The sequence below is a fragment of the Moschus berezovskii genome, chromosome 18 (assembly GCF_049115385.1).
Source record: "Moschus berezovskii isolate FMDL1 chromosome 18, NW_MosBer_1.0, whole genome shotgun sequence".
Lineage (NCBI taxonomy): Eukaryota > Metazoa > Chordata > Mammalia > Artiodactyla > Moschidae > Moschus > Moschus berezovskii.
In genome coordinates, this window is record NC_142477.1 from 50728208 (window position 1) to 50754785 (window position 26578).

Below are 26578 nucleotides of genomic sequence, written 5' to 3' on the forward strand. Positions count from 1 at the left end.
CACTTCTCTTGGTATATGGCTTCCCCACAGTCACCTTCCCCAATTCTTCTGTTAAAAAAGACCACTTTTCCTGTCCATTATCCCCTAAACTGTTTATGCTATTTTTTTTTCTAAAACACTATAGAAAATAGTGTCTAGTACAAAATAACTGAAAATAATTTATTAAATAAATGAGTGGAACTGCTAAGCTTAAGAGTAAAATGATATTATATATGAAGAGTACTTAGTACAGTGGCTGTTACATAACAAATGTTCAAAACTTATCTTCTATGATTATAACTTATGATTTCTACCTTTTCCCACCAGATTATCAAGTTCTTCAGAGCAATGACCATGTCTTTTTTGTTTGTTTGTTTGTTTGCTTACAGCTCTATTCTCAGAACCTAGGACAGCTCCTGGCTCATAAGAAGTGACCAATGAATCTTCTTTGAATGGATGGAAGAAAGAATATTATGTGCTGGGTAACACCTTGAAACATAGTTACTAATCAAACCAAGAGTAATACTCCCAACTCAATAGCCTAAAGCATCAAATTAAGCAAACACTTAAATTCCTTTTGTTCAATTATATTTATTGAGAATCTACTATACACAAAACCTGATGCTAAATGCAGCAAAGATAAACAGCAATGGATGCTGCCCCCACAAAGCTCAGGATAAGATTAAGAACAACTTACTTGGTGTGAAAAGGAGGGAATTCACATTTAATCTTATGGTTTAATTCAGACATATCTACAGATTTTAAAAATTTCTTGATGAGTTAGTATCACATAGCAAGGAAAATATACTCATGCCATTTTCTCTGAGCTATTGTCTCTAAAAGGGTAACACTTTCACTAAAATCTTCTAAATAATTAAGTTTAATAACAAATTTCCAGACTGTAAAAAATTTGAAAAACAAAATATTTTCACTAAAAACATCTAAAGATATAATTCACAATGTAAGAGACACAAATATATGAAAAATGATGGTGATTTTTAGGGCATCAGAGTGAAATCTTCATACATATATAACACACTTAAAGCTAGAGAGAAGAATTTTAAAACATGTTTGTACATTTTAGTTTTAGAAACTTGCCGCATCAGTTTGTAACACAAAAATGAATCCTAGTTTTCAAAATGTATGTGCTCTGAATGCCTCATTTTGAAGCAAGCTACAGCTGCAAAATTATTTCAGAGCATGCACAAATTTTTCCTTCATCTACAGTGAAAACAAGTAATTTTGCCTTAAACTCATCAATCTTTTCTAAATGTGCAAAAATTTGAGGAAGCCTTTTCACAATAATTATCATCTCTGAAAATAAGAATAATTTTCTCATAAAATCAAGATAATTTAACTTTTTAAACTGCTTTTATTGACTGTGCCTCCCAGATAATTACTACAATAGTTTCTTTTCAACTAGTTCTCTTTGAATTATCATATTAAATTATATTCACTTGATAAATATGACATAACTTTTAAATGTTATGGACCAAAATTGAAAAGCTTCTTTAATTAGCTTGGAATTATTATTTTTATGTGGATGAGCAGCTAACTTGCAGCACTCCACTCCTTATAGTTTAGTAATTAATTAAAGTGATTAATATAAATAGCTCTTTTATTTTTTAAAAAAGGAGAATTTCATACTTTTGCTTCTATACAGTTCACTTACCTTATGGATGACTCTTGTTCCTTAATCAAATTCCACCAAAAAATTTATTAAACTAAAAAGAGAAAAAATATCATTATTCTAGTGTGATCAGGCCCTTGTTTCATGCTATCTTTAAAGTACAAAAGTTTGATTCCTTTATCATATTGATCATGATAGTGAAAGAAGAAGAATGCAGGTCACCAGGGCTGCTCAGATGGGGAAGGACTGCCATGTACTGCCAGTTTAATTCTGACAGAGACTATCACTAGTTAAAATGTACTTGAAATAGATCATTTCTTTTAATTATCTGACCTTTACCAAGAATTCACTGTACTAAATTAAAGAGGAAAGTATCTTGATGGGAATAATTCATTTTTATATGTAAATTCAGTATAGTTGGTTTCCAATGTTGTCTTAATTTCTGCTGTATAGTAAAGTGATTCAGCTATACATATTCTTTTCCAATACGGTTTATATCACAAGATATCGAAACAGTTCCCTGTGCTATACAGTAGGACCTTGTTGTTTATCTCTTCTCTATATAATAGTTTGCATCTGATTCATTTTTTGAAATAGAAATAAGACAACTCCTCCAGACTCACTTGAGGAACCAATATGCATATTAATAATAATTAAAGATTTACAAACATGTCATGTGATTAAAATAACTGGAATGTCCAAAATGAGAGAACTATCTTCCAATCTGATATGGCTGATATGTGCAAATATAGGCTAGCCCCTCATGGTTGACCAACCACACCATCATCCTGCAATTCCTCTTTAACAATGGTGCTTCTAGCCTCATAAGTGACACAGAACAGAAAGAACTTGAGTATAAACAGTGTCCATATTAGCATATATTTTATGACTCATTTGGAGATTTATATTGTCAGAGTACTAACACACTTCATTTAACGTTATTTTAATGAGATAACTGCATTTTTAACTATGACTGTTTCTCAAAGAAACTTTTTTTTAATTTAATGTCAAAAAAATTAAAGAAAATGAATTTACAATGATTCAAATCTCAGAATTCTATCTACAGAAAATATTTCAACAATGAAGTGTATCCAGTATGTTAAGTAAGTATGATATGGATCTGAGATCAAAATGCATCAGTAATTCTCTCTCCATGCATCTCTTTAAACTTTTCTCACTGGAAAATTTACTCTTCATCTGTTCCTGTAAGAAAACTTCTGAAGATCTGTGAATCTTCTACTCACTCTCAGGTAACAGACAATTCTAGAGTTACCATAGACTGTTCAGTTCAGTTCAGTTCAGTTCAGTCTCTCAGTCGTGTCCGACTCTCCGCGACCCCATGAATCACAGCACGCCAGGCCTCCCTGTCCAACACCAACTCCCGGAGTACACTCAAACTCATGTCCACAGAGTCGGTGATGCCATCCAGCCATCTCATTCTCCGTCGTCCCCTTCTCCTCCCGCCCCCAACCTTTCCCAGCATCAGAGTCTTTTCCAGTGAGTCAACTCGTCGCATGAGGTGGCCAAAGTATTGCACCATAGACTGTAAATAGCCTCAAATCAAAATTTAGGTTTTTCATTCCCCTACAATTAAAAAAAAAAATCTAATCTCAGTTTAAACCTTCTCTTCTCCCGAGATCTGAAACCTGAATGAAAAGAATGCCTCGTTTTCTTCTCCTCTCATCTTCCTGCTCACTATCTACCCCTACCTCTAACCGCACTTGCATGCTACCTAGGATGAAAGTGAAAGTCGCTCAGTCGTGTCCGACTCTTTGCGACCCCATGGACTATACAGTTCATGGAATTCTCCAGGCCAGAATACTGGAGTGGGTAGCCTTTCCCTTCTCCAGGGGATCTTCCCAACCCAGGGATCAAACTCAGGTCTCCTGCATTGCAGGCGGATTCTTTTTTTTTTTTTAATATTTTAAAAATTAATTTATTTTAATTGGAAGCTAATTACTTTACAATGTTGTAGTGGTTTTTGCCATACATTGACATGAATCAGCCATGGGTGTACATGTGCCCCCCACCCTGAACTCCCCATCCACCTCCCTCCCCATCTGAGTGCCCTGTCTCCTGCATCGAAACTGGACTGGCGATCTATTTCACATATGGTAATATACATGTTTCAATGCTATTCTCTCAAATCATCCCACCCTCGTGCAGGCAGATTCTTTACCAGCTGAGCCACAAGGGAAGCCCAAGAATATGGAGTGGGTAGCCTATCCCTTCTCCAACGAATATTCCCAACACAGGGATCGAACCAGAGTCTCCTGCATTGCAGGCAGATTCTTTACCAATTGAGCAATGAGGGAAGAACAGTAGGACAATTTGGAGGGATAAGTCTAGAACAGATCAGGGCTTGGTAAGTTCTTCCTTTTTGGTTCTGAAGATGTTATATATTAGTGCATTTAATGGGATACTCTTGAGGCTCCTTGGAGTTTCCTTGCTACATTTCCTTGAACTAAGATAGATACTTTTTCAGTTCCTGGGCATTTGGTAAATCCAGCCTCTTTATACTGAGACTTCCTTGCAATTTGCAGACTTCACAGAAGAGAACTGAAGTTGATCCCTTTCTGACTGTCTCTGTAGTGTGGGCCACAACTGCCTGGGACTCATGCATCCTTTGACTCAACCAACTCTTGGACTGTTCTCAACACTATACCATTGACTGTCCTGGTTCTTAAAACAAAGCAGCCAAGTCAAACTTTCCCTTGTTTGGGGGTTTCTCAAGAAGATAGCGTCCTCTCTGCCCCCCAGTGTTCCCCAGAGGCCTCTAAAAGCCTTTCTCATTGCAGTGGGAGTTAGTGTGACTCCACTCTATCCTTCTACCCTAGCGTGGTTCAAGAGCTTCATAAGAGCACGACTACTCTGGCCAAGATTCTCCCTTTTTACGGAACCCTCTGACCCTCTTTTAAACATTCTCTGACCTTGTAAAGCATCTAAGAGTTATAGGACAGAGTCCCTCTCCATTTCCATGGCAAACTCTGCATATGTGGGCCAGCAGGGGGTGAGGGGTAAGTCTTGTCTCATAATGTTTTGGTATCCATCACACCTCAAATGAAACTAAAGCTAGTCTGTATTGTGAGTGACAGTAATAGCTCAGTTTCTCCATGTATTAAGTTCAGTTCAGTTCAACCGCACAGTCGTGTCCGACTTTTTGCGACCCCATGGACTGCAGTACACCAGGCTTCCCTGTCCATCACCAACTCCCAGAGCTTCCTCAAACTCATGTCCATTGAGTTGGTGATGTCATCCAACCATCTTACTCTCTGTCATCCCCTTCTCCTCCTGACTTCAATCTTTCCCAGCATTAGGGTCTTTTCCAGTGAGTCAGTTCTTTGCATCAGGTGGCCAGAGTATTGGAGTTTCAGCTTCAGCATCAGTCCTTCCAATGAATATTCAGGACTGATTTCTTTTAGGATTGACTGGTTGGATCTCCATGCAGTCCAAGAGACTCTCAAGAGTCTTCTCCAACACCACAGTTCAAAAGCATCAATTCTTCAAAACTCAGCTTTCTTTCCAACTGGGCTATCAGGGAAGCCCAACTCCATGTAGGGCAAATGGAAAAAATAAGCAAGAAAATAATGAATTTTGATATCTCTATATAAATTGTTTTCACTCTTGAGCTTTTGTGCTACCTTAGCTCTTCAACATGAAGTCTCTGTTGTATTAACATTTCTGTACAGTCCATATAACATTGAATCAATTTTTTAGCTCTTTCCTTCTTGATTTGCATCAGAAAAGAAAGGATATTAAGCTTTCTGACATCTAAGCTTTGGGGCTGCCACTGAGGTTACCTATTTTCAATTATGTATCAAGTGACAGCAACAATGCTGTGTTGTGAATTAAATAGTTTTGATTCTCCATTATTATGAATTCAACCTGAAATATAGACATAACCAGGCATGACAGAAGTGAAATCCAACAGCGGTCCTGCAAAGAACGGGATTTAGTTTAAATAGCTATATTTTAAACTCTCCTTTCAGTCTATTCAGCAAGTAGTCACCATTATAACCAAGAATCAAAATGTACTAATACCAAGGACTATAAGAAAATAAATGGAGATGTCACCAACAATATTTATTACAGCCTATAATTTTTTATTTGATTAATTGTTTATTTCCTGCCTAGATCATCAAAACGTATATGCAAAGAGGGCAGACACTTTGTCCTTCTTATTCATCATGTATTTCCAAGTAAGTAGAAGAATAATGCCTAGCATAGTGCAAGCATTTAGTAAATATTTGATTGAAATGTGTTGAAAAATGAATGCATTAATAAAAATAATTTTTAAGTGAATATTGAGGTTAATTTTAGAATGGAGATTTAATTATTTGTGTTTTCCAGTTAATGATCAGCTCTAAATCTAGACACTGATTTGTTTTTACTATAACCATAGAACTTTAATTTTTAATTCATTCCTAGAGCTCAAAAAATACATTTTACTGTGAATAAAAGATTCAAGAGAAGTTAAAGGTGATTAAAGCAAATTCTTCTTTCACATTAGCTGGAAAACATCTGGAGAACACTGTCAGAGGTCAGGCATGAGGTAACTGTATTAGCTTCCTGTGTGCATGCTAAGTTGCTTCAGTCGTGTCCAGTTCTTTGTGATCCTATGGACTGTAGCACACCAGGCTCCTCTCTCCAGGGGATTATCCAGACAAGAATACTGGAGTGGATTGTCATGTCCTCCTCCAGGGGATCTTCCCAATCCAGGGATGGAACCCATCTCTTTTTTCTATTTCCTGTATTAGCAGGCAGATTCTTTGCTACTAACGGCACCTGGGAAGCCCTTGTTAGCTTCCTAGGGCTATACTACAGACCACGTGGCTTAAAACAACAGATATTTATTCTTTCCCACTTCCGGAGACTAAAAATCCAAAATCAAGGTGTTGGCAGGGCTAGCTCCCCCTGGAGGCTCTGAATCTGTTCCATGCCCTCTCCAAGACTCCAGTGTGGAAGTAGCTCTTGGTGTTACTTGACTTCAAAGTTAGTCATTCAGTCATGTCTGACTCTTTGTGATCCAATGGATGGTAGCCCACCAGGCTTCTCTGTCCAAAGTATTCTCCAGGCAAGAATACTGGAGTGGATTGCCATTCCTTCTCCAGGGTATCTTCCCAACCTAGAGACTGAACCTGGGTTTCCTGCATTGTAGACAGATTCTTTATCATCTGAGCCACCAGGGAAGCTAATTTAATCCCTGCCTCCATCTTCACATGTCCTTCTTTTCTCTGTGTCTCAGATTTCCTTTCGTTTCTATCAAAAGAATATCAGTCATTAGATATAGAGCCCATCCTAAATCCAGGATCATCTGTCTTGAGATCCTTAATTTAATCACACCTGCTAAAACCTTATTTCCAAATAAGGTCATGATCACAGGTTACTGGGATTTAAGAAGAACATCTCTCTCAAGGAGACACAATTCAATCTTCCAATACTAAACTGCCTCAGAACTATAAATCCAGCTGAGCTCTGTGTACTGTGCTCAGTTGTGTCTAACTCTTTGTGACCCTATGGACCGTAGCCCACAAGGCTCTTCTGTCCTTGGGATTTCCCAAGCAAGAATGCCGGAGTGGCTTGCCATTTCCTGCTGCAGGGGATCTTTCCCGTCCCAGAGATGGAATTCAGGCCTCCTGCATCTCCTGCATTCGCAGGAGGGATTTTTTTACCGCTGCACCACCTGCAGTGCTACATTAAAACAACCTCCACAACTCCAGTTAATGTCAGCTTATTTCCCAGTCTTGATCTTCAAACCAAGTGCTCTGATTTCAGGTGCATTCCCAACCCCAGACTAATCTAGGAAAGATTGGTCCTTCCTGTGAACTTCTGCCACACTGGGACGATAACCGCCTGCCTTTCCAGCCCCCAAGTGTCGAGTCCTGCTCTCTGGGCACTGTGCCACATCCTGTCTACATCACGGCAAAGGCCTGAACACTGAGCTTTGTAGTTTTCTTCCTAGTAACCACTCCAGTCTGTGGTTCAACATAGAGGACACATTTCCTATGAGTACCCACATCTGCCCTGTGTTGTCAGGAAAAATCATGATATCTTGTATATTCAAATGCCCTTAAAGCAACACACTGCCCTGATGTTTCTTCCTCACTGAGCTGAGAAGGTGCCTGAAATTCAACATTAAGGTGCTTATCGCTTCTCGGCCTTTTGGCTAAGATCAAGTGCAACATTAAGGTGTTTGAGCCTCAAATGTCTTCTTAGAGAATATGCCTGCCAATAGAGAGAGAAGAACCGGATTTATAGTTCTGAGGAAACAACAGAGGAATCAGAGACAAACCAAACCTGGGAACTAACTAGTGGGCTTCAGAGAAGGATCTGTATTTCTCAAATGTTTTCCTACACCTGGTGTGCCTTCAGTCCAGCCATTCTCACTAGCAATTTTTAATGCCTTTCCCCTAGTCATTTAATGCCTTTCCCCATGTCTCATATGGTGAGCATGGAAGAGGGACAATGTCAGTTTCCCCAAAGTGTAATTAGTATAATTTTACTTCATGTATAACACTGCAAGCCCTATAGAAATTTTAGAATGATAAATTTATCTAACGCATGTTCTTTGAGGTTTGTGAAGAATAGCCTAACAGATGTGAAATTCCACTGGATGTGGATAGACACCATGTTCTGGTTAATGTACCAACCTGGGCAAGGAGTTTAGTCATTCTGTCCCAAGTAAGCTACTATTCTGTTTAGTGAGTTCATATTATTGGAAACTCAGCCTCCTCCATCAATATAAACCAGCAAAGAGATTATATTACTCTGAACTCTAAAAGGCATAGTTATATTTGTTAGACAGGATTCAGCACAAAAGAAAGATTCACTACAAAAAGAAAAGAGAATGAAGTAGGAATTTGCCGACTCTATGCAGTAGCAATAATTAACTCCACTTCCCTGTATGCTGACATCTGCTGCTGGAATGCATATTCTGTCACCAAATTGAAACGAGAACCTTGTATATATTAAAGTGAAATCGGAGATCCCAAATGCTGGCAGCCTCTCAGATCTTAAAAATTAATAATTCCAAACCAAATTCCAGCTGTTCTTGAAAAATTAGGGCTCCCCAGTACTGAGTGTGCATTTTCACAAGGCATGAAACAACTAGACGTGAAGGTAGCTGCCCGCATTACACAGGGCATGTGATTTCTAATTTGCCACAGTCCTTACCGCTCTCTCTTACCTCCTTGAGGCTGTGGCTGAAAACACGTTGCTATGCCAATGCTGTTTTTCCCCACACTAGGCCTGTTTCAGGCATTTATGATACAAACTTATCCCACAGAAATTTACCGTGGTGTAACATGCCCAGGGCCGCTCTAAGTGATGGGGTGTCTTTATTGGTTGTCAAGTATTTTCTGTGCAAGGATGGATCCTTTAGAACCTAGACTTCTAGAGGGAAGATGGACCTTGGTTGTGAGCCTCTGCTCACAGCCCTAGATACTGCAAGTGAACATTCATTCAGCAAACTCTTGTCCCACATTTGGAGCAATTCCTAGGTGCCAGGAACTGTGTGACTCCAGAATTAGTGTGTCAACAAAATTCCCTCCATGAAGACTTTGAAGTGCTCTGGAAATAACAGTATGGGGCTGAGAAACAGTAGGGACTTAGGCTTACTTCCTCATACCTTATTTCCTCTAACCTGAGCCTCTACACATCTTACGCTCAAGACTGCCTCAAAAGTAGAAAAGCCTCTAAAGCACTTTGGAAGTCCACTTTGAAGCATATATCTACCTTTGTCTCAATTTGAGGTCGGATCTCTTCTGTGCCGTAGATGACCAAGTCCATGTCCCTTGGGTAGACTGTGTAACAGGCAACTCAGGCTTCTGCAGACTTTGAAAAATCAGACAGGATGGATCAGTTTACAGTGCAATACTTCAAGCTGACCAGGGATAAAGTTTTTCCTCTGAAACACAAATCAAATCAATTTTTAGATGTTCCTTAGATAAATCTTGCTATAGCAGGCTTTTTGTATTCTTTCAGCTCCTTTAGTTGCTTTTGATATTTTTGCATGCCCATGCAGAAGAAAAACTCCGTAATCATGACTCAAAATGAAGCTCTGCTTTGCCCCCACAGGAGGGAAGAGAGAGTAGGGGGAGGGGTATTAAATAATACACAACATGTTGGGATAATGGATACCATATAATCAGTTTTTCAAGAATTTACCAAGCTGTTACCCAATGAATGATGTCCCCCTTCCCTTGTGTGAATATTAATATTAACAGGCACTTAAAATGGTGTATATACTGTGCAATTCTCAAAAAAATGACATTTTTGAGATGGCAGCAATAGTTAGAACCATAAGAATTTACACAGGCCAATTGTATGATGAAGCAAGACAGTTGCCTAAATGTACTATCTTAATGATTTTATAACTTGTTCAACCAGTGGAGAGAATATTAGCTTCATAACCTGATAGAAGGACTGGTCAAAAAACTCAGAGTTTTCAAGCAACAGAAATGGTCTCTGACTTCATCAATATTCCTTTGACCTTTGCTGGGAAATCTACATGATTCATGACCGTCTAGAGAGCTTCCATTAGAAGCAGCCTTTACCTTGAGACCTCAGACTCCTGAAATGTATCTGACTTTCTCTCCTATTTATTCCAATTAAACTTTGCTGATAAGTGAGATTATAAAGAGGATCTCTATTTGTTATAATAATCAAAATTTCACCTTAGTCTACAAATTCCTAACTTATATATCAACTATACACAACAGATTTTATTGGTCAAGCTATCACTGTGTTAATCTTAATTATTCCATGTGTCAAACTTCAAATACAAAATATATATTTAGCTTAGGATTTATTCAGAAAAAGCAGTAAACAAATATCAAACTCTAATCAATGGTGCATGTGCAGAAGTGCTTAAGGGTAAAGTCTGAAACCTCCTTTTAAGAACATAAATAAGATGGATTGATTGATACCTAGAAGAATGATGGATATATGTATGATAAAGCAAATACAGCAAAATTGAATTGTAGAATCTAGGTAATAACGATATGCAATGTACAATTCTTTCAATGTTAAAAAATTATCTTCATTTCAGTTCAGTTCAGTCGCTCAGTACTGTCTGACTCTCTGCGACCCCATGAATCACAGCACGCCAGGCCTCCCTGTCCATATCCAACTCCCGGAGTTCACCCAAACTCATGTCCATTGAGTTGGTGATGCCATCCAGCCATCTCATTCTCTGTCGTCCCCTTCTCTTCCTGCCCCCAATCCCTCCCAGAAACAGAGTCTTTTCCAGTGAGTCAACTCGTTGCATGAGGTGGCCAAAGTATTGGAATTTCAGCTTTAGCATCAGTCCTTCCAATGAACACTCAGGACTGATCTCCCTTAGAATGGACTGGTTGGATCTCTTTTCAGTCCAAAGGACTCTCAAAAGTCTTCTCCAGCACCACAGTTCAAAAGCATCAACTCTTCACTGATCAGCTTTCTTCACAGTCCAACTCTCACATCCATACATGACCACTGGAAAAACCATAGCCTTGACTAGATGGACCTTGGTTGGCAAAGTAATGTCTCTGCTTTTTAATATGCTATCTAGGTTGGCCATAACTTTCCTTCCAAGGAGTAAATGTCTTTTAATTTCATGGCTGCAGTCAGCATCCACAGTGATTTTGGAGCCCAAAAAGTAGTCTGACACTTTTTCCACTGTTTCCCCATCTATTTCTCATGAAGTGATGTGACCAGTTGCCATGATCTTGTTTTCTGAATGTTGAGCTTCAAGCCAACCTTTTCACTCTCCTCTTTCACTTTCATCAAGAGGATTTTTAGTTCCTCTTCACTTTCTGCCATAAGGGTGGTGTCATCTGCATATCTGAGGTTATTGATATTTCTCCGCACAATCTTGATTCCAGCTTGTGCTTCTTCCAGCCCAGCGTTCCTCATGATGTACTCTGCATAGAAGTTAAATAAGCAGGGTGACAATATACAATCTTGACGTACTCCTTTTCCTATTTGGAACCAGTCTGTTTTTCCATGTCCAGTTCTAATTGTTGCTTCCTGACCTGCATACAGGTTTCTCAAGAGGCAGGTCAGGTGGTCTGGTATTCCCATCTCTTTCAGAATGTTCCACAGTTTATTGTGATCCACACAGTCAAAGGCTTTGGCATAGTCAATAAAGCAGAAATAAATATTTTTCTGAAACTCTCTTGGTGCAAATGTAATTACAGTTTCGGACCATTAATTTTAAATCATTATAACTAGACTCAAACACATCTTTATTAATCAAAGTATGAACCATTACAGTCAACATATTTTTGCCAGTGAGAAATAAGTTTGTTTACTCCTGTAGCACAAAAAATCTGTGTTTTGAATCTTGAGAAAGAAGAATGGAACTGGAGGAATCAACCTGCCTGACTTCAGGCTCTACTACAAAGCCACAGTCATCAAGACAGTATGGTACTGGCATAAAGACAGAAATATAGATCACCAGAACAAAATAAAAAGCCCAGAGATAAATCCACGCACCTATGGACACCTTATCTTTGACAAGGGAGGCAAGAATATAAAATGCAGAAAAGACAATCTCTTTAACAAGTGGTGCTGGAAAAACTGGTCAACCACTTGTAAAAGAATGAAACTAGAACACTCCCTAATACCATACACAAAAATAAACTCAAAATGGATTAAAGATCTAAACATAAGACCAGAAACTATAAAACTGGTAGAGGAGAACATAGGCAAAACACTCTCTGACATAAACCACAGCAGGATCCTCTATGACCCACCTCCCAGAATATTGGAAATAAAAGCAAAAATAAACAAATGCGACCTAATTAAAATCAAAAGCTTCTGCACAACAAAAGAAACTATAAGCAAGGTGAAAACACAGCCTTCAGAATAGGAGAAAATATCAGCAAACAAAACAACAGACAAATAATTAATCTCAAAAATATACAAGCAACTCCTGCAGCTCAATTCCAGAAAAATAAACGACCCAATCAAAAGGTGGCCCAAAGAACTAAATAGACATTTTTCCAAAGAAGACATACAGATGGCTAACAAACATAAGAAAAGATGCTCAGCATCACTCATTATCAGAGAAATGCAAATCAAAACCACAATGAGGTACCATTTCATGCCAGTCAGAATGGCTGCTATCCAAAGGTCTCCAAGCAATAAATGCTGGAGAGGGTGTGGAGAGAAGGGAACTCTCTTACACTGTTGGTGGGAATGCAAACTAGTACAGCCACTATGGAGAACAGTGTGGAGATTCCTTAAAAAACTGGAAATAGAACTGCCATACGACCTAGCAATCCCACTCCTGGGCATACACACTGAGGAAACCAGAGTTGAAAGAGACATGTGTACCCCAATGTTCATCTCAGCACTGTTTATAATAGCCAGGACACAGAAGCAACCTAGGTGTCCATCAGCAGATAAATGGATAAGAAAGCTGTGGTAATATACACAATAGAATATTACTCAGCCATTAAAAAGAATACATTTGAATCAGTTCTAGTGAGGTGGATGAAACTGGAGCCTATTATACAGAGTGAAGTAAGCCAGAAAGAAAAACACCAATACAGTATACTAACACATACATATGGAATTTAGAAAGATGATAATGATAACCCTGTATGTGAGACAGCAAAAGAGACACAGATGTATAGAACAGTCTTTGGACTCTGTGGGAGAGGGCGAGGGCAGGATGATATGGGAGAATGGCATTGAAACCTGTAAATTATCATACGTGAAACGAATCGCCAGTCCAGGTTTGATGCATGATATAGGATGCTCGGGGCTGGTCCACTGGGATCACCCAGAGAGATGAGATGGGGAGGGAGGTGGGAGGGAGGTTCAGGATGGGGAACACATGTACTCCCATGGTGGATTCATGTCAATGTATGGCAAAAACCAGTACAATATTGTAAAGTAAAAAAAATAATTAATTAAAAAAAAATTTGTGCTTTGGTTTCGACAAACTCTTGGAAAGCATTTCCTGCACCTCCTGGTTGTGGAAGCATTTTCCCTGCAAAATGTTGTTCAGATGCTTGAAGACGTGGTAGTTGGTTGGTGAGAGGTCAGGTGAATATGGCGGATGAGTCAAAACTTCATAGGCCTATTAGTTCAACTTCTGAACTGTTGGTTGTGCAATACTCAGTTGAATATTGTTGTGGAGAAGAACTGGGCCTTTCTGTTGACCAATGCCAGCTGTAGGTGTTGCAGTTTTCAGTGCATCTCATCAATTTGCTGAGCATAGTTCTCAGATGTAATGGTTTTCCTGGGATTCAGAAAGCTGGATAGTAGATCAGATGGGCAACAGAGCACCAAACAGTGACCATGACCATTTTTTGTTGCCCGTTGGTCTTTGGGAAGTGCTCTGAAGTTTCGTCTAGGTCCAAGCACTGAGCTGGTCATCACTGGTTGTCCTATAGAATCCACCTTTCATTGCACATCACAATTCAGTTGAGAAATGGTTTGTTGTTGTGTAGAGTAAGAGAAGATGATGCTTCAAAACAATGATTTTTTTTTCAGCCAGCACATGAGGTACCCACTTATTGAGCTTTTCTACCTTTACAATTTGCTTCAAAGGCTGAACTACTATAGAATGGTTGACGTTGACTTCTTCAGGAACTTCTCGTGCAATTGTAACAGGATCAGCTTTGATGACCCTCTCAATGGTCATTGCCAACTTCCGATGGCCAGCCACTGCACTCCTCATCTTCAAGGCTCTTGTCTCCTTAAAAAAACTTCTTTAACCTCCACTGCTCTGTGTGTTAATTTCAGTTATTGGGCCAAATGTGTTGTTGATATTGTGAGTTGTCTTTGCTGCTTTATGACCCATTTTGAACTCAAATAAGAAAATATTTGAAACATCAACAACCTCAGATATGAAGATGATACAACTCTAATGGCAGAAAGTGAAGAGAAACTAAACATCCTCTTGACGAGGGTGAAAGAGGAGAGTGAAAAAGCTGGCATAAAACTCAACATTCAAAAAACTAAGATCATGGCACCTGGTCCCATCACTTCATGGAAAATAGATGGGAGAAAGTAGAAACAGTGACAGACTTTATTTTCTTGGGCTCCAAAATCACTGCAGACAGTGGCTGGAGCCATGAAATCAAGACACTTGCTAGCTCCTTGGAAGGAAAGTTATGACAAACCTAGACAGCTTATTAAAAAGCAGAGACATCACTTTGTCAACAGGGTCCATATAGTCAAAGCTGTGATTTTTCTAGTAGTCATGGAAAATTTTTCCAGAGTTGATGCTTTTGAATCATTGTTCATGAGAAGACTCTTGAGAGTCCCTCAGGCAGCAAGGAGATCAAACCAGTCAATCCTAAAGATCAACCCTGAATACTTACCTGAAGAACTAATACTAAAGCTGAAGCTACAATACTTTGGCCACCTGATGTGAAGAGCCGACTAGTTGGAAAAGACGCTGATGCTGGGAACATTGAAGGCAGAGGAGAAGGGAATGACAGAGGATGAGATGTTGGATGGCATCACTGAATCAATCAATGGACATGAGTTTGAGCAAATTCACGGAGATAGTGAAGGACAGGGAAGTCTGGCATGCTACAGTCCATGGGATCACAAGGAATCAGACATGACTTAGTGACTGAAAAACAACAAGAAAATCACTTGTATTGCTTTTTGTCTGACATCATTTCTGTATTCTAAAATAAATATAAAATAAACAGCAAGTAATGCATCATTAGCAAAAAAACATAAAGTGAGAAATGTGCATTAAAATGAAGCATTGCAGGCAGATTCTTTACCATCTGAACCACCAGGGAAGCCTGGTATACATAAACGCATTTATTTAAGAATGCATTCCAATAGTAAATGCCAAAGCTAAACAATGCAAAACCACAATTACTTTTGCACTAATCTAACAGTAGCATAATTCATTCCAAGTCCAAAAGCCTGAGAACCGAGAAGCTGACAGTGTTGAGTCTGATTTGTGTCCAAAAGCCAAGAACTAGGAGTACTTATGTTCAAGAACAGGAAAAGATGAATATTCCAGTTCAGGTAAAGACAGCAAATTCATCCTTCCACCACCTTTCTGTTCTATTCAGACACTCAACTGATTAGATGATGCCCACCTATGCTGGTAAGGGTACATCCATCTTCATTACTCAGTCTATGGATTCCATCACTAATCTCTTCCAGAGACATCCTCACAGCCACACCCAGAAATATTTTATCCACTATATGGGCAACTCTTAATCCAGCCAGGTTGACATATAATTAACCATCATCATGAGAAAATGAAATCCTTTTTTTAAAAAAAATTAATTTTTCTTTCTTCCCAATCCCCTAATTACTGGTAGAGAATAAAACAACTTTCAGCCAATTAGTTTAACAGTTCCTTCAGGATGGTAAAGCTCTTTCTTAGAAAAATAATGTTTCATCCCAGAATTCTTGGTCTTCTCCCCATCTCTCTGGCTCCTCTTCAAAATTACATTTAAATGTGTGTGCCGGGAGGAGGGAGGTGTGTGTTTCCCATCACCTCACAGTGAAGAGAATGAGCCAGTCTCTCTCTGGGCACTGCCCTCTGGCCCTGTGGTCTCCAAAACAATGCTGTCATGTTATTTCTGGCTGCTTTATTAGCATTTACAACTGAATTCAACAACTATCACAGCTCAGAATTTCTACTCTGTTTAGGCTCCAAAGAGTTCCCTGTGCCAATGAGCCCCTTCAGCTGCTCCTCAAACCTTGCAATGGAGCCTGCAGTGACTACTTGGTTTCACCTATGCACGAAGGAAAGTTCAACTTCAAGGCTTCCTCTCACTTATGCAAACGACACTGGCAAGTTGCCTTTACAAAGAGATAACATATTGGCACCCAGGTAGGAAGAACATCCTGTGAGGAGATCTCCTTTCAGAGGCCCACCCTTTCCCAGAATGTGTCCCCTTCTGCAGAGTCAGTCTCTGAGGAGCAGGAAGAGTGGGGAGGCCAGGTATTGGAGACATATGCTTTATTACTTGCTTCAGTCTTTTTTTTTTCCTTCTCTCAGCAATGAGGGTGTATCAGTTTCCTATCATTTCTGTAACAAATTACCACAAACATAGTGGCTTTAAACAATATCCATTAATTATTTCATAGTTCTATAGATGAGAAGTCTAGGCACAGTGTGGCTCAGCGCAAGCTTCTGCTTAAAGTCTCACAAGGACTAAACACAGGTATCACCATACTGTGTTCTGTTCTAGAGTCTTTAGGGGAAAACCACTTTTCAAGCTCTTTCAGATCACTGAATAAATGCAGTTCCTTGTGGTTGTAGGACTGAGGCCTTGACTGGCTGTCAGCAGGTTCTTTGCTTTCACCTGCACCCACTGACTGCATTTCTTCTCATGGGTTTCAGCAGCCCCAGAGGGAGAATTACTCTCGCACTTCAAATCTCTTCCTCTTCTGCTGCATCTCTCTGCCCTTCTCTTTTGCTTCTAGCCAGGGAAAGTTCTCTGCTTTTATGGGTCCATGTGATAAAACTGAATCCACCTGGATAATCCTCAATAATCTGGTGATTTAAGGTCTATAACATATTCACATTTCCAGGGATTAGTGCTTGAACATCTTTGGCAGGGGGGAAGGCATTATGTCTAGTGTTCTGGGGGATTATTAGTGATTTCCTCTTCCTGGATGAACCTCTGTTAGGTAAAACACATTCATCTAATTACCTAGCCTATTCTTCATATACTACATGAAAGCCAAAAAAAAAAAGCCTCAACAGCTTTGACCTATTGTACATATAAGAAAAATAAGGCTCATAGAATTTAATTGTCTTGTTCTCATACTCTTGAATATTCAGTGTCAGGGATGAGTCATACAAACAATATACAGACTATTGTTTTTCATGTTCTCCTTCTTTTGGTGTGTGGAGTCATTTTTTTCAGTTCTGATGCATCCTGGAGACAGCCTCTAGGCTAATGAAGTCTATTTTTAACACTGTGGTACAAGATCATCAATCCAGTTAAGCAACACGGGCCTCAGGCAGTCACTGGCCTCTTAAGTTCCCACTTTACCTGTGGTGCTGAGGTATTTGGGAATAGGATGATCTCTGTGATGAACATAAACATTAAAAAATAAAGAGAAGTAAAAGAAGTCATTTTAACCAAAGCAGGAAAGGTTGTCACAAACCCAGCTACTTTCTTCCTGAGTTTCCTCTTACTTTAATAGAGAGGCATGCTATCCACAAGAGGCTGAATTTTGGAGTATGAATCCTGGATTATATAATTTATTTCCTAACCTATTTTATTTTATTAGGACCATTCAGCTATGACCTAAATCAAATCCCTTATGATTATACAGTGGAAGTAAGAAATAGATTTAAGGGACTAGAACTGTTAGAGTGCCTGATGAACTCTGGACGGAGGTTCGTGACATTGTACAGGAGACAGGGACCAAGAACAATCCCAAGGAAAAGAAATGCAAAAAAGCAAAATGGCTGTCTGAGGAGACCTTACAAATAGCTGTGAAAAGAAGAGAAGCGAAAAGCAAAGGAGGAAAGGAAAGATATAAGCATCTGAATGCAGACTTCCAAAGAATAGCTAGGAGAGATAAGAAAGGCTTCCTCAGTGATCAATGCAAAGAAATAGAGGAAAACAATAGAAGAGGAAAAACAAGAGATCTTTTCAAGAAAATTAGAGATTCCAAGGGAACATTTCATGCAAAGGTGGGCTCAATAAAGGACAGAAATGGTATGGACCTAACAGAAGTAGAAGATATTAAGAAGAGGTGGCAAGAATACACAGAAGAACTGTACAAAAAAGATCTTCACGACGAAGATAATCACGATGGCGTGATCACTCACATGGAACCAGACATCTTGGAATACGAAGTCAAGTGGGCCTTAGAAAGCATCACTACGAACAAAGCTAGTGGAGGTGATGGAATTCCAATTGAGCTATTTCAAATCCTGAAAGATGATGCTGTGAAAGTAAAGCACTCAATATGCCAGCAGATTTGGAAAACTCAGTGGTGGCCACAGGACTGGAAAAGGTCAGTCTTCATTCCAATCCCAAAGAAAGGCAATGCCAAAGAATGCTCAAATTACCGCACAATTGCACTCATCTCACACGCTAGTAAAGTCATGCTCAAAATTTTCCAAGCCAGGCTTCAGCAATATGTGAACCATGAACTCCCAGATGTTCAAGCAGATTTTAGAAAAGGCAGAGGCACCAGAGATCAAATTGCCAACATCCGCTGGATCATGGAGAAAGCAAGAGAGTTCCAGAAAAACATCTATTTCTGCTTCATTGACTATGCCAAAGCCTTTGACTGTGTGGATCACAATAAACTGTAGAACATTCTGAAAGAGATGGGAATCCCAGACCACCTGACCTGTCTCTTGAGAAACCTGTATGAAGGTCAGGAAGCAACAGTCAGAACTGGACATGGAACAACAGACTGGTTCCAAATAGGAAAAGGAGTACGTCAAGGCTGTATATTGTCACCCTGTTTATTTAACTTCTATGCAGAGTACATCATGAGGAACGCTGGGCTGGAAGAAGCACAAGCTGGAATCAAGATTGCTGGGAGAAATATCAATAACCTCACAGATGCAGATTACACCACCCTTATGGCAGAAAGTGAAGAGGAACTCAAAGGCCTCTTGATGAAAGTGAAAGAGGAGAGTGAAAAGGTTGGCTTGAAGCTCAACATTCAGAAAACGAAGATCATGGCATCTGGTCTCATCACTTCATGGGAAATAGATGGGGAAACAGTGGAGACAGTGTCAGACTTTATTTTGGGGGGCTCCAAAATCACTGCAGATGCTGATTGCAGTCATGAAATTAAAAGATGCTTACTCCCTGGAAGGAAAGTTATGACCAACCTAGATAGCATATTAAAAAGCAGAGACATTACTTTGCCAACCAAGGTCTGTCTAGTCAAGGCTATGGTTTTTCCCGTGGTCATGTATGGATATGAGAGTTGGACTGTGAAGAAAGCTGATCATCGAAGAATTGATGCTTTTGAACTGTGGTACTGGAGAAGACTGTTGAGAGTCCCTTGGACTTCAAGGAGATCCAACCAGTCCATTCTAAAGGAGATCAATCCTGGGTGTTCATTGGAAGGACTGATGCTAAAGCTGAAACTCCAATACTTTGGCCACCTCATGTGATGAGTTGATTCACTGGAAAAGACTCTGATGCTGGGAGGAATTGGGGGTGAGAGGAGACGGGGACGACAGAGAATGAGATGGCTGGATGGCGTCACCAACTCGATGGACATGAGTTTGAGTGAACTCCGGGAGTTGGTGATGGACATGGAGGCCTGGTGTGCTGTGATTCATGGGGTCGCAAAGAGTCGGACACGACTGAGCGATTGAACTGAACTGAACTGAACCTATTTTATAATATTAGAGGAGTCAGGAAATATACAGAAAAATGTGACCAATTTAGACAATACAGCAAACATGCCATTTGGTCTCATTTATCGTAATAGGAATTTAAAAGGATGCTCACGAGCCACTGAGAACCTATGAGTTCATCGAGCAGAACAAGTGGTTTTGCATTAGATTCACCCTTAAATCATCCAGTGCCTATGGCATCATGAAAAACAAATACAAGGGGGAAAAACCTCTAAGAGTCATAACAGTTAACTTCTCAGAAAAACAATTTCACCCCTGCTTAAAGGGCTGTCAAGAGGACCACCTTAATTCTAAATTCCAATCCCTCTGCAATCCTTACTTGCATTTCTCCCCTGGCTCTGTGATGGGTAATGGAACCCCTTTGGCCACCTTCATCCTCCTGTGTAACAGTCTCCAGCTACAGTGCGTTAGCCAACTCTTGGCACTCTGGCAGAAGAGAGAAGCTACCCACAGCTGATTCTGAACACTGAACAAGAACACTGAACCCAGAAAAGAGTAAAAGGAGAGGAGTGGGTTTGTGCAGTGGGCAGGTCTGTATATTAGGACACAATCAAGCCAGCTCTAGCCTCCTCTTCACAGGCATCGAGCCCATTCCATGGAAGAAATCAGTAGAAAAGGAGTCATGCCGACCCCCCACCTCCCCCTCACTGTAGACATCAGAACTACAGACTGGGATCTCTTAATGGTTTATAAATCATTGCTCTGCTGTGAACACAGGAGACTGAAACCTACAGTGAAGAGACTGTTTTGAACACCAAGGGTGCCAGCAGAGCTTCTCCTAAGAGGAAGAGACTCTACTAATGGACTCTCTCAAAACCACTAAAGACAATGACAACATCCTACTTCAAGATCCAGGTACAGAAGATATTGATGGTGCACGTGAATTCCCACTGGACCACATCAACACAGGTACATCATTTTTGCTGACCACTGTTGCAACTCTTGTCACAATTCATCAAAATTATTCATTTAAATAATAATTGCAATAATTTAAACTCTATGGTTTTTCCAGTAGTCACATATGGATGTAAGAGTTGGACTGTAAAGAAAGCTGAGCAACAAAGAATTGATGCTTTTGAACTTTGGCGTTGGAGAAGACTCGTGAGAATCCCTTAGACTGCAAGGAGATCAAACCAGTCAATCGTAAAGGAGATCAGTCCTGAATATTCATTGGAAGGACTGATGCTGAAGCTGAAGCTCCAATACTTTGGCCACTTGATGTGAAGAACTGACTTATGAAAAAGACCCTGATGCTGGGAAAGATTGAAGGCAAGAGAAGGGGACGACAGGATGAGATGGTTGGATGACATCACTAATTCAATGGACATGAGTCTGAGCAAGCTCTGGGAGTTGGTGATGGACAGGCAAGCCTGGAGTGCTGCTGTCCATGAGGTTGCAAAGAGTTGGACACAACTGAGCAAATGAACTGAACTGAACTGAAACTCTACACATGTATCTCAGTTGATCCACACAGTATCCTGAAGAAGTAAACAGCATAACTGTCCTCTGTTACAGGTGAGGAAGCTGAGCAGTGGTGAAGTTATTTCCTTCAGACCACATAGCATCTGTGAAGCCAGGTCTGCCTCCAGAGCCCAGCCCTCAAATTCTGTGCTCATAATACCTGCAGCGGCCTGCCTTTCCTGACAAGGCAGCAAGCTCCCTGATGGCATAAGGCTTCTTACTACAAGTCTGCTTCCTCAATGATTAACATATAATAACTACTTAGAAAATGATAAAAAAAAATCACATGAATAGTCTCACATCTGATCCGACACATTCCACTGATCCTTTTGACTACAACATACTCTCTTTAGGGTGTTGGACAGAGACTCATGCATAAGAAAGACAGATTGAGGAGCTGGTAAGTGGAATCTGGTCAAGTGACCAGTAACATTCCTTGAATTGGCTATATTACTGGTTACTTGCCGTTGTCAAGATATTATAGAAGGTCAGGCAGACAAACTCATTTGACAAAGTTTCCTTGACTCATTATTATTATTTTATTATATAAAACATATATTTTATTAAATATAACACATGAATTGTTAATCAATCTATAATTTATTTACATTTAGATTGAACCAGGGGTGTGTGTGTATATATATATAATGTATATAATTATATATGTAATATAACCAGGTGTATATATGTGTGTGTATGTGTGAGTGTGTGCTCTCTCTATATATATAAATATATATAAAATGTCCTACAAAATCACTGTCTAACAAGTATTACTGTTCTCTTTGCTAGCCAATCGAGAAATGAATTTTGGGGGAAAAATTTCAAATATAGAAGCACACACAGGAAAAGAACACACCCTCTACATTTCCTATGTTTTCCTTCCAGAGGTAGTAACTATAAACAACTGACTGCCAATATCGCTTTGCATTTTGATGCAGATTTTCTCCCAAATATACAAGATTACATAAACTATTGCACTGAAACTAATTAAGCCCCATAACAAAGTAAGGAAGAGGATGGAAGTGTAACACTGTGGCTCAGCAAAGGCTGCTTACAGATAGATGGGGCTCACACTCCCACCCTCCACTCCCACCTGTTCTGAGGGATTCCTCATTTCTCATAGACTTCGGGACCTTCAAACTTCATGTAAATCTCTATTAGGAAATTAGAAGCAGAAGGGGCTTCCCTGGTGGCTCAGAGGTTAAAGCATCTGCCTGTAGTGTGGGAGACCTGGGTTTGATCCCTGGGTCGGGATGTTCCCCTGGAGAAGGAAATGGCAACCCACTCCAGTATTCTTGCCTGGAGAATCCCATGGACAGAGGAGCCTGGTAGGTTACAGTCCACAGGCTTGCAAAGAGTCAGACACGACTGAGCAACTTCACTTCAATTCACTTTGTTTGCTAATAAGCTCAAAATTGATGCATCTTCATACTGCTCAGTTGTTGACCAGTGAAAGTGATGGTAATTTTAACTGAGTGAATCCACACTTTCAGATTTCAGACCAAGCCTTAAAGACAGGTCTTGCTTAGGATTACATGATACTTGTTGATTTTTATTTGAAGCAAAGCTTAAATGTCTTTCTATTCTTCTTAACACTTGAGCAATATTCTCAAATATTGATTGTTTCATAATCAGCTATTTTCATTTTGATGAGGAGATTTAGGCTCCTCCAATTATTTGCTACTAGGAAAATATATATTAGTATGTCTCACTACTGTGATACATTTCCTATAAAAGTAGTAGGACTCACTGATGCAAAATGTGTATTAAATACCTTAAAAAGGTAACTATTATGGACTACATGGTTGCATCCCCACAAAATTCATCTGCTGAAACACCTCAGTTGAGACAGTGTGTTAGTAAGTAGGGGCTTTGGAGATAATTAGGTTTAGATGAAGTTAGATGAGTGAAGCCCCCACAGTGGAATTAGTGTCCTTACAAGAAGAGAAATGGGTTTCCCAGGTGGCTCAGTGGTAAAGAATCCATCTGCAATACAGGAGACATGGGTTCGATCCCTGAGTTGGGAAGATCTCCCGGAGTAGGAAATAGCAACCCACTCTAGTATTCTTGCCAGGGAAGTCCCATGAACAGAGGAGCCTTGTGTGCTACAGTTTATGAGTCATAAAAGAGTCAGACACAACTTACAGCCTAAACAGCAACAACAAAGAAGAGAAATAGGCTAGAGCTCTCATGGTCTCTCTGCTACGTGAGAATACAGCAAGAAGGATCATCTGCAAACCCAGAAGAGAGTTTTTACAAGGAACAGAATAGACTGGCACCTGTATCTTGGCCTTACCAGCCTCTAGAAATGCGAGAAGTAAATTTCTGTTGCTTAAGTCACCCAGTCAATGACACTTTTGTTTTAGTAGCCCTAACTAAGACAGAAATCCCATCTGAAAAATACAGTTGCTGATACTATCTTAAAATATTTACTTATTTTGAATCATTTTTCCAAGCATGTATTTTTTATTGTGTATACTGCTTTGCATTACACTTGTTCTATCATTATCTCAATCTATTATTTATTAAAAACATGATTTTTAATGGTTGCCTACTGCATCACATGTATGTAATAAAATCATTTACCTTTTCTTCTATTTGGCCATTTACAGTTTTCAATTTTCAGTTATAAACAGTAGTCAAATGAATACTATAGTTAAATCAACCTATACTTTATAGACACTATGAACCACAGGAAGGCTAAGAAGTTTGCTAAACAGAACAAGTATTAATATATGGAATAGAATAAAAGAAGAAAGAATGATAACTGTTGTCTCACACTATTAACCCTCTCTGCCTCAATTACTTTACTACCTCACAACAAGATTATTAGGATCAAATAAAAAAATGTCAAAAGTACTTTGAAAAAGAATATTGTCATGCAATACCTATAATGTCCAGATGTAACAAGGAATAACAAATCTGGCTTCATATTAGTTCTGCTTCTTTTTAACTTTTAACCTCTACAGCTTTTTCTACAAGTTAATCACTAAAGCAGTTTGCCTATAGCTTAAAGTACATATGATGACTGGTCTCCAACCCCCATGCCTGAGTGTAAAATTAATATACCTTTGTTCAGCTAAGAGGAAACATCCTGACCCAATCCATCTGTGAATGGCTGCAGGAAAGGGGAAATTAACAGTCCCCTCCCAGAAACTGGTTGAAACCAGGAGATAGCTCCAGCAACTCACAGCCTTTTTATTTACCTCCTCATCTTCCCTTTTCTTTGTTCTAGTTAAAAAAAAAAAAAAAAAACTAGCATGCAGACCCCAGGAAGGTGATTTCTAGGAATTAGTCTGCCATCCTGTCGGACTCCTGGCTTTTTGAATGTCATTATTCCTTGCCCCAACACCTCATCCCCCAATTTATTGGCCTACCATATGGCAAGCAGAATGAGCTTGTATTCAGTGACACAGATATTAAATTAAAAATGAAGATGAAAAACAGTCAAATATAATATAACTATTACTTAACCAATTTTCATGTCTTGGGAGTTTGCCTGAAGTGACAAAAATGTGTTACTGTATAAAAATAAATGCACTTGCATTGGATAATAAGAAAGTTAACTGTCCTCTTATAATATATAACTTTATTTGTATTTTTCTGTATCATTTGAATTATAGTTATTTACTTACTATTGGCTGTGCTGGGTCTTCACTGCTGTACACAGGCTTTCTCTAGTTACGCTGAGCACGGGCTACTCTTTTTTTGCGGTGCTCAGGCTTCTTATTGCAGTGACTTCTCTTGTTATGGCTGACAGGCTCTGGGTGCTCAGGCTTCAGTTATTGCAGCACACAGGCTCAGGAGTTGGGGCTCACAGGCCCTAGAGTATGTGGGCTTCAGTACTTGTGGCATGCGGGCTTACTTTCTCCGAGGCATGTGGAATCCTCCAGGAGCAGGGATCAAACCTGTGTCCCCTGTGCTGGCAGGCAAACTCATCCACTGCGTCACCAAGAAAGTCCAAAATTGACTGTTCTTACTCTTATTTATAAGAGTGCAAATAGTCACAGATTTCCTCTCTTGGGCTCCAAAATCACTGTGGATGGTGACTGCAGCCATGAAATCAGAAGATGATTGCTTCTTGGCAGGAAAACAATGACAGACCTAGACAGTGTGTTGAAAGGCAGAGACATTACTGGCTAAGGTCTGTATAGTCAAGGCTATGGTCTTCCCAGTGGTCACGTATGGTTGTGAGAGTTGAACCATAAAGAAGGAAGTTGTGGTACATATACACAATGGAATATTACTCAACAATAAAAAGGAATGCATTTGAGTCAGTTCTGATGAGGTGGATGAACCTAAAACCTATTACACAGAGTGAAGTGACTTAGAAAGAGAAAGATAAACATTGTATTCTAACACATAGATACGGAATCTAGAAAAATGGTCCTGAAGAATTATTTACAGGGCAGCAATGGAGAAACAGACAGAGAATAGACTTATGACACGGGAAGAGGGGAGGAGAGGGTGAGATGTATGGGAATATTAACATGGAAACTTGTATTACCATACATAAAATAGTTTTACTTTTTAGAGCAGAATTCATATTTCTGTAATTGTGAATAACCTCTATTGTTTTTAAATCTTTTTGAATCATTCATGAAAGGTAAGTCAAAAGATGCATATGATTTTGGTGGCTTGTGTTCTCCTATTTAGCCAACAGGAGTTTGCGATACAGCTCAGAAAACTCAAACAGGGGCTCTGCATCAACCTAGAGGGGTGGGATGGGGAGGGAGATGGGAGGGAGGTTCAAAAGGGAGGGGATATATGTATACCTATGGCTGATTCATGTTGAGGTTTGACAGAAAACAACAAGCAATTATCCTTCAATATTTTACTTATTTGAAGTAATTATCCTTCAAATTTTTTTAAATAAATAAATAAATTTTTTAAAAAGAAGGCAGAATGCCAAAGAATTAATGCCTTCAAACAGTGGTGCTGGACAAGACTCCTGAAAGTACCTTGGACATCAAGGAGATCAAACCAGTCAATCTTAAGGGAGACAAACCCTGAATATTCACTGGAAGGACTGATGCTAGAGCTGAAGCTCCAGTATTTTGGTCATCTGATGCAAAAAGATGACTCATTGGAAAAGCCCCTGATGCTGGGAAAAACTGAGGGCAGGAGAAGAGGGTGACAGAGGACAGGATGGTTGGATGACATCACCAACTCAATGGCCA